General features: G+C 35.3%; 1 pseudogene; it reads right to left on the bottom strand.

The window, feature by feature from the left end:
* Positions 1-980: 980 nt before the first annotated feature.
* On the bottom strand, positions 981-7,009 carry LOC113506007 (annotated as a pseudogene).
* Between the last annotated feature and the right edge of the window lie 2,130 nt (positions 7,010-9,139).

Genomic DNA, 9,139 nt, shown 5'->3' with positions numbered 1-9,139 from the left:
TGTTTTTACCCTAACCCAATGCCACTGAACTCGCGTGGCGAGTCGATGCAATTCATGTTGCAGTGCCGGCGACTCGCCTAGCGAGTCCAACGTAAAATGTAGGCGGCATCTGAGTAAACATCGTGAAAATCGTAGTGGTAATGAAAGTGTTAATGTAGAAAAATAACATCAAAAATACTATTTTGCAATTTATTTTGGGTTAAAAAGTTCTAAAAGTTTACGGGTTTTACAGTATATATTATACTTAATACTCAAAAATTAGGAGTAGTAGCATTCCATTTTAATATGTTCATTTTTTTTTAAATATTTACCAATGTTTGTGGACCCCGTGGGCAAAGCAAACCCTTAATTATAAGTATAAATAAATTAATTATAGTGTTATCTTAGTGCAACTCTAATTTCTAATTGTTTCTTAAATAATAGTAATTAAATCTGTGAAAATACTTGCAAATGTATAAAAAATAAAGAACTCCGTTGATCTCCATAAAAATATATATAAAAAAAAAACAATAATCTATTTCAATTAGTAGATATATTTTTCTGATGTGTCATATTGTCATAAACATAGTTAAATGACTTTATTTAGTATAGCATCAAGAAATATCATACAAATCAATAATTTCATAAGTTCCAGTACTCAGTAAAATTAGGATTGTCACATGAAAACACAAATTTATTATATGTTTTTATTCACAAAACTGTGTACAAACACACTATCAATTTATTTATCACATAACTCATATGTATCCATTCTCTTTTTACAGATTCTGTGCAGCAACAGGCATTTGTCAAATTATTTCAGTCTCTACCAGAGGTAATAGTTATTTGATTAAATAATTGTCTTAACAAATCAAATATCTGGATTGATTATATTATTTATCATAACATATGAATTTTAATTCATAAAACATAAATTATTTCATTAGCATTATGAGATTTAATATCATTATGACTAGGTACCTTAATAAATATTATAGAAAATGTACTTAAATTATATTTATTAACTTGAACTACCGAACCATGAAGCAATTTTACTTTTCGCTGTTGAAAATTTACTGCCTACAGATTTCCAAAATCCAGGTTTTTCAGTTTGTGTCTCAACTGGAGAAACAACTTCACCTTTAGGATCTTGTTGAACTAAATGTGTGTCTTTACTTATTTTTTGTACAAATGCAGTTTCCTCAATTTCTGCTGGATGTTGAATATCAGTTTTTGGTTGTAAGTTACTATTAGGATTCATTGAAAGTTTGTCCAAATGTTCAGAGGTTAGCTTTTCATCAAATTGTTGCAAAGCTGTGTGATCTAAACCTTGTTGCCCGAAGTGATGTTCTGTCTGTAGTTGCTGCCCAAAGTCTGGCAAATTTTCTTGCTGTCCATAATTGTTTAAATTTGTTGCTCCAAGTTTTCGTGCCATCCAAAATCATGTAAATTTTGTTGTTGCAAGTTTTCTCGCCCTTCAAAGTTTTGCAGACTTTGTTGTTGATCTAAGTTTTCTTTTTGACCAAAGTCTTGCAGGTTTTGCTGTTCCAAGTTTTCTTGTTGTCCAAAATCATGTAAATTTTGTTGTTGCAAGTTTTCTCGCCCTTCAAAGTTTTGCATACTTTGTTGGTCTAAGTTTTCTTTTTGACCAAAGTCTTGCAGGTTTTGCTGTTCCAAGTTTTCTTGTTGTCCAAAATCATGTAAATTTTGTTGTTGCAAGTTTTCTCGCCCTTCAAAGTTTTGCATACTTTGTTGGTCTAAGTTTTCTTTTTGACCAAAGTCTTGAAGGTTTTGCTGTTCCAAGTTTTCTTGTTGTCCAAAATCATGTAAAGTTTGTTCCATCATTCCGTACCCTCCAAAGTTTTGTAAATTCTGTTGGTCTAAGTTTTCTTTTTGACCAAAGTCTTGCAGGTTTTGCTGTTCCAAGTTTTCTTGTTGTCCAAATCATGTAAAGTTTGTTCCATCATTCCGTGCCCCCCAAAGTTTTGTAAATTCTGTTGGTCTAAGTTTTCTTTTTGACCAAAGTCATGCAGGTTTTGCTGTTCCAAGTTTTCTTGTAGTCCAAAATTTTGTAAAGTTTGTTCCATATTTCCCTGCCCTACAAAGTTTTGCAAATTTTGTTGGTCTAAGTTTTCTTTTTGGTCAAAACCCCGAAGAACTTCTTGACCAAAATCATGTATATTTTGTTGCTGTCCAAAATCTTGTAAATTTGTTCAAGGTTTTCCTGCCCTGCTTCAGATTTATTAATTTTTTGAGTAGTTGTAATTTCAGCATTCGACGCTGTTGATATATGATGGGTTGTCTGTGTCCTGAATTGTGTTGGTTTAACCCCAAAATATGCAATTCTGAAGAATCCTTTACATTATCATTATTGTTATTTTCTAGCTCTTTTTCGTTTATTTTGTCGTTTGTGGCGATTATTGGATTTTTATAATGCTTGTTGTTGTCTCCTGAATCTTGAGTTATATCTTCAGAACTAATATCTCCTCGGCCTACGTCTTGTGGCCTCTCAACATCGTGAATGATCACATTTCCTAATTGAGTTTCAATAGATTTATTAGTGTCTGTAGTAACATTTTTCTTTTCTTTTGCCTGTTGTTGAGTTACAGAGCTTGTTGCGTGATTGTTTTGCTGTTCTTGAAAACCCGTGTAGGTATTTTGTGAAGTTGTAGAAGAAGTGAGGTTATCTTTTAGTATATTTTCGTTATCCTTGTTTGTTGATGGTATTGATAGTTGCTCAATGTTATTTAATTTATTCCACAGCTTTGAAAGAGGGTCTGCATTTGATTGGAAAGTATTTACGTCTAAATTTGATTGATCGTCGTTATTTGTTGATTGATCCAGAGAACTTTCATGGGCATTCCATCCATGATTACCATATGCATTATGAAACTCATTCCCAGAGTAATCTAGTCTTTGTCCCTCATTTGGTTGTTATATGTCTGTTTATGAACATATACATTACTCTGTATTGGATGTCCTTGAGTATTACTATGTTCACCATGATTGTGTGTATGATGAGAATTACTCCAAGAACCATGCTCATCCGCTTCGTGAGAATCACCCCATGAACCATGAGCATGACCATGATCATGTCCTTCGTGAGAATGGTCCCATGAACCATGTTGACCTCTATGATAGTATGCTTCATGAGAATGCCATGAACCATGGTCATGTCCTTCGTGAGAATGGTTCCATGAACCATGGTCATGTCCTTCGTGAGAATGGTTCCATGAGCCATGATCATGTCCTTCGTGAGAATGGTTCCATGAACCATGTTGACCTCTATGATAGTATGCTTCATGAGAATGGTTCCATGAACCATGGTCATGTCCTTCGTGAGAATGGTTCCATGAGCCATGGTCATGTCCTTCGTGAGAATGGTTCCATGAGCCATGATCATGTCCTTCGTGAGAATGGCCCCATGAACCATGTTGACCACTATGATTGTGTGCTTCATCCGAATTCCTCCATGAACTGTGATCATGTCCTTCGTGAGAATCCCTCCAGGAACCATAATATTGCGGTTCATAAGAAGGTTCCATGAATCATGATTATGTTCACTTTCAGAAGTCGAATTGGAATTTAAATTGTCTCCATTGTAATAATAGTGATGATGATGTTCATGGTGGTGTGGAAAACTCGGTCTTCCGATTGGGTAGGATCCAAAAGCATTCCATACGTGGTGTGAACTCTGTTCGTCATCATTTGTTTGCGATTCCTGTGGAAGAAAGGAGTCTCTGGTATGTTGGGCTTTTGGAAATCTCCAGTTTGTTCGCTAACTTTATCTTGTTCTTGTTGGCCAGCGTTATTGAAATCCCACACTTGTTGAGATTCTTGACCAAAATCAAAAGTTTTTTTCCTGTTTCTGTCTCCGCATCTTCAACTTGTTGTCCCAGATCTAAATTAATAAGATACAATTATTTCTGTTATCTTTTGTAGCAGTTGTATTTAATTGTTATGACGTTTGTTGTAAATACAAAACAACAAATTTCTACATAATGACAGCTATGTTCCGTTCTAAAAACCTCCACCAAAGTTGTTAAAGCATTACTGACACCTGTTAAAAAAGTTATTTGTTTAGTACAAAACACACATACTATTTGCATAAATAGGCGATATATATCAGCAAAGTAAATTAATTAAAATTACAGACTTCTTCGTATTGTTAAATTCCAAAGTCTCGTAAATAGTTTATCTGTATAATGTACTTTGCTGATATGATACGTGAATAGTAAAAAAAATACCAGTTACGTGACAGAAGTAGCTAAGAAAGGTTAATAAACATAGTAATTGAACATTTTCTATAATATTATCACAATATCAGCAGAATATTTGTATAAAAAGTCAGTTAAAGTATAAAAGTGTAAATGGCTGCTTATATTTACAGTTTTCTTTAATAACAAGTGACTTTTTATACAAGAAATTTCACAATTAGTTAAACTTAAATATTAGTTAGATGACACGCAATGAAGTACCTATGTTCGCTCTAAATACATTTAAAATGTTATGTTGTTTTTGTTAGCATTAGCTTTACAACTTACTTTGTGTTTGTTGATCTAGGTTCTCAATTTTGTCAAATGTGTTCTGAGATTGTTGGTCAAAGTTTCCGTATTTGTCCCAAGTGTGTTGCGTTTGTTGTCCTAAGTCTTCGATTCTGTCCCATTTGTTTTGGGATTGCTGATTTAAATTTTCACCTTGATCCCAGGTGTGTTGAGATTGTTTTGATCCCAATCAGCGACTGATTGTTGCGCCAAGTCTTCTGTTTGCTGACCGAAATCTTCCAAATTTTGACTTTGCTGTTGTGTGTCATGAGAAGGATTAGTACGATAGGAGCGAGCTACGCGTATATGTCCGTTTTCATCGCAGTCCGCATCGCTTTGATGTGAATGCCTGTAATGGGACCCAGACGCTGCATACCCTTGGTTCTGCGTTGCGCTTGTCAATCTTTGAGATGATTGACTGTCGTAAATTCCCGCAGACCGCTGGCTTATAACATAAGGATCTCCCTGACGTTCCCATGACTTATGGTAAGAATAAGAAGATTGGTAACTCTTGGGTTTCGAACTTAAACTCTCAACTTGGCTGTTTAAATCTGCAGCTGAAGCAACATTCTGTCTGGCAGGCCTGCCTCAAAGAACTTGAATCCAGAGCAGATCCGTGATATAAAGCACCTCCATTATATTGGTTACGCTGAAGTGACCGTATAAATCAGATTCTGATGCTGCTCCTTGTGAACCTGCGTTATAACCAGACACAGTATAGGCATTTGAATTGGCGTCGGCTGAAGCCCTATGTTGTTGCGTGTTGAAATTTGCGTTAGACAGATGAGATGCTGATTTTACACCATTGTATCCAGCATATAAGTTACTTGAGTGCAATCTTTGAGAATCAAGTCTACTGGCCTCGTATCTGTCATGAGATGCGCGTGCCTGGGTATCTTCGTACAGCCACTGTTTCTAGGGAATGGATTGTCTGTAGACGTAGGTACCCGATACGGTCGCAGGAATGGTTTCGTGTTTCTCCCATTGCTTCGGTAGTTGTAGGACGCCTTCATAATGCTTTGCGTTACTAGTCTGTATACTGTACGTTGATTGTCAGTAGCTAGAACTTCAGCGTCACTATAAGAGAATTTTGGTTTATCAAAGACCCTGCGCGACGTCGTATGTTTTGAGCAGATACTGGTATCGCAACTTTAGTGCCCGCCTTACAATAATCCTCACCGGTGTGGCACTTATCAGCCTAGTTTGAACATTAGAACCGTAATCAGCCGAGTTTAAGTCACTACTGCCGTACCCGGCATATGCTGCACCTTGTCTATGGGTTGAATGCCTGCCATAGTCGTACTGTGCTTGAGTATTGTCTAATGGCTGCAGGCTATCTGAATGAAGGCTCAGTCCCGAGTGTTCCGCAGCTTGATATCCGCCGAACTGCGAACTTTGAGAGTGACTATTGTATGCTGCGTTATTGTAGGCCGAAGATGAAAGCCCAGAATTTGAATGAGCACTATCGTATGTCGCACCTTCTTGGAAGTTCCGACCTTGAAGGTTACTCAGGTCAAAATGTCTGGAACCAAAAGTACCTCTGGAGTTGGCAGCAGTATATACACTTCCAGTTCTCATTTTAGCTCCGTCACCAAGTTCTCCTTCGACTTGTCTGACTAGGCCACTCATTTGATTTTGTGCCAAAGAGTCCATGTTATGTGCCCGTTCATAATTGCCGCCCATGTTCCCTCTCTGAGCTCCGTAATACCCAGATTTACTGCCTTCGTCCGTAGAGCTTCTTGAAAATTGGAAGTCTTCCTTTTCTTTGTAAAGCTCGGGCTTAGCCACGGCTAATGCCGTAACCGCGGCCAAAACGATGAATTGCCTCATTTTAAGTTTCTTTTTATCCTGAAATAATAAAATATTTACTTTGAAATAGCCTTTCTAGATAAGCCATAATAAACCTAGCGCTGAGATAGAAATATATAAAAGAGATCCTACTAATTTGGTTGTTATCTTTCACCTCAAAGCTACTGATCGAATTTGTATGATATTTGTTACAGAGACGGATTGTAGTTTCTAATAAAAGATTGGGCACTTTTTATTCGCCTATAAAATAAGATTTACGCTTTACAGCGATAACCGATATCTAAGCGGGCTCGTGTTAGTATTGTTATAATTTAAAAATAAACTTTAAAATACGTAGGTAAGTATATTTATTCAAGTTATAAAAACTTTTAAATTAATGTATCCTTATTACAATTATATATAATTTTCAAGATGTATTCATTTACGCACCAAATTCAGCAAGCTAATTGATAAAATAATAAAACTCACCTAATTAAATTAATATGCACTAACACAATATTAAAACTCAACACCACGATAGCCGTTTCATACTGACATTGCTTGTTCAGAGCGCGCCAATTTATTGGAGCTTTAGTTTTCTATCTTGTGCGCGATAACCCCCGACCGTAGCATGAGTGATCTTTTATTCTCAGAAACGGACTTGCAAATAAACTAAATCTTCACTTCAAAACCTTGAGTTGATCACTGTTATTTATATTGGTGATTGTCAAAGGCGACGGAACACAGGTTTGTGTATGAATCAGTCAGTGACTTCATTCGTTACTTACGAATAGAACCATTCATAAAGTGCCCAGCTTACTAAGGTTTACGTAGGTGTAAAATAATTCCAATAATTATGTTCTGTACTATGCTTAAAAAGTAAAGTTACTTAGTAATAATTGTAATTGATAATGTTCTCTCTGAAACATTAAATCAAAGTATTCTAGTTAGTTTGATGACCTTTGCATGTTCTTATCACGCTGCCAATTACCGAATATGCACAACTTCGTCAAATTGTGTGTATACTGAGTAACTTTGAATAAACTTGTCACAATGGATTTTCTTAATAACTTTCTCATTGTTTTAAACTTGGTAATCACTTTAGTGTTAAAAAAACTTCTTAAACAGTTTTTTTTAATTTATTAATAATTTTGATGGTGTTTGAGAATGCCTTAAAACATAAAAAAACAAAGATGCGGAAGTTCAAAATATATCACGATAAATGGTCATAACCAAGGCCAAAATATACTTTATAATAAAAAAAAATAACATGGAGACGTGACATTGCTCTTATTAAAAAATAGGACATCAACATGTCGAGGAAAAAGTATGGATAATATGATAAATTAATATTATAAATCACACTTTATCTTGACTGAATATTTTATTTTCTGCTTTATTATTTCTCAGATTTTAAGTAATGTTGATGCCAACATTCCGAGTATTAATATCTATTGTTATCTTTTTAACATTAAAACTTAGAATTATAGCTATGTTTGTACACAAAAACATATTTTTGTTGTCAACATCCTTAAGTTGATGTAAAAAGTCAAGGAGATGTTGAAGCATTTCTTATTAATGATTATTTTTGACGGAATTTCCAGAAACCCGCAACAACAGTGAGGATTTTCGACCGCAATGACTACTACAGCGTTCATGGATCTGACGCAACCACCGCTGCCAGAGAGGTGTTTTCCTCTGTCGCGAACATTAAGAAGATGGGCCTTGAGCCAAACCGCCTCGACTATCTTGTACTTTCAAAAGGCAACTTTGAAATTCTCTTGAAGAAACTTCTACTGGTAAGTCACTATTGATAAGAGCGGCAACTTTTAGATTATCCATACTTCCATATAAATGTGAAAGTATCTCTGTCTGTTTGTCTCACTTTCACGAGTAAACTTCAAAATTGGTTGTAATGAAATTTGTTAACCGTTTTTATTGGTAATCAGTCTAAAGCCTGAGGAAGGCAATAGTCTACGTTTTAACTTGAAAAAAAAAGGTTTGTTAGTTAATGTGTTGGTAAAGTGGACGACGGAGTCGTAGACAACAGCCAGTACCTACTCTAATGTACCCGTCCAGTGACGAAACGGCGTGAGAGTAAACTGCTTCTTATGATTTGAGTTAATATTTAAAACGGTGTCCATGATAATTAACATTAATATTCGATCATGAAACAGACTATAACAGACACACATTCCCATGCGTCGACTAAGTACCTAAGTACTTAAGATTTTTTATATTTATATGTGTATATGTTCAGTGTCAAACACGTAGAGATATTATAGAACATTGAACTATATATCGTACATGACGGTATAAGTAGATAAGGTCAATGTTATATTGATGTTTTAGCACCTAGTTTATATGTAATAATATAGATATGTATTGCGTTCATTATGTACTTAGATATTTTCCTGTTTGTCTTTTATGTATAACGATTAATTTGATTTTTTTTTGTGCTTCGGTCATCAGTTGGGTGTCGTACTTCGGTACGCTATTGATGAGTACCTCCTTCAAATTGATTGATTTTTTTTTTACTGTATAACAATACTGAGTGACAATATCTTGAGAAACTCTTTATATCCATTTAAAAGTTATGTAAATTAGTTACATGGTAGATAGAATCAAATTCAGATCCCACCTCCTTTTTGCTGCTTGACGTAACAAGATTGTAATTAACTTAATAAGTCGAGGTCTCTCCTGGCTATCAGGTTAATATCGTTATCAGGGTCACCCCCTGGTAACGACCTAACATATTTATTTTTTATCTTTTACCTGGCAGGCTGTATCTTGAGTCTCGCTAAATAGTTCAGTGAAACAATAGAATC

This window comes from Trichoplusia ni, chromosome 28 (assembly GCF_003590095.1).
Source record: "Trichoplusia ni isolate ovarian cell line Hi5 chromosome 28, tn1, whole genome shotgun sequence".
Lineage (NCBI taxonomy): Eukaryota > Metazoa > Arthropoda > Insecta > Lepidoptera > Noctuidae > Trichoplusia > Trichoplusia ni.
This window is presented reverse-complemented; position numbering and strand designations above follow the sequence as displayed.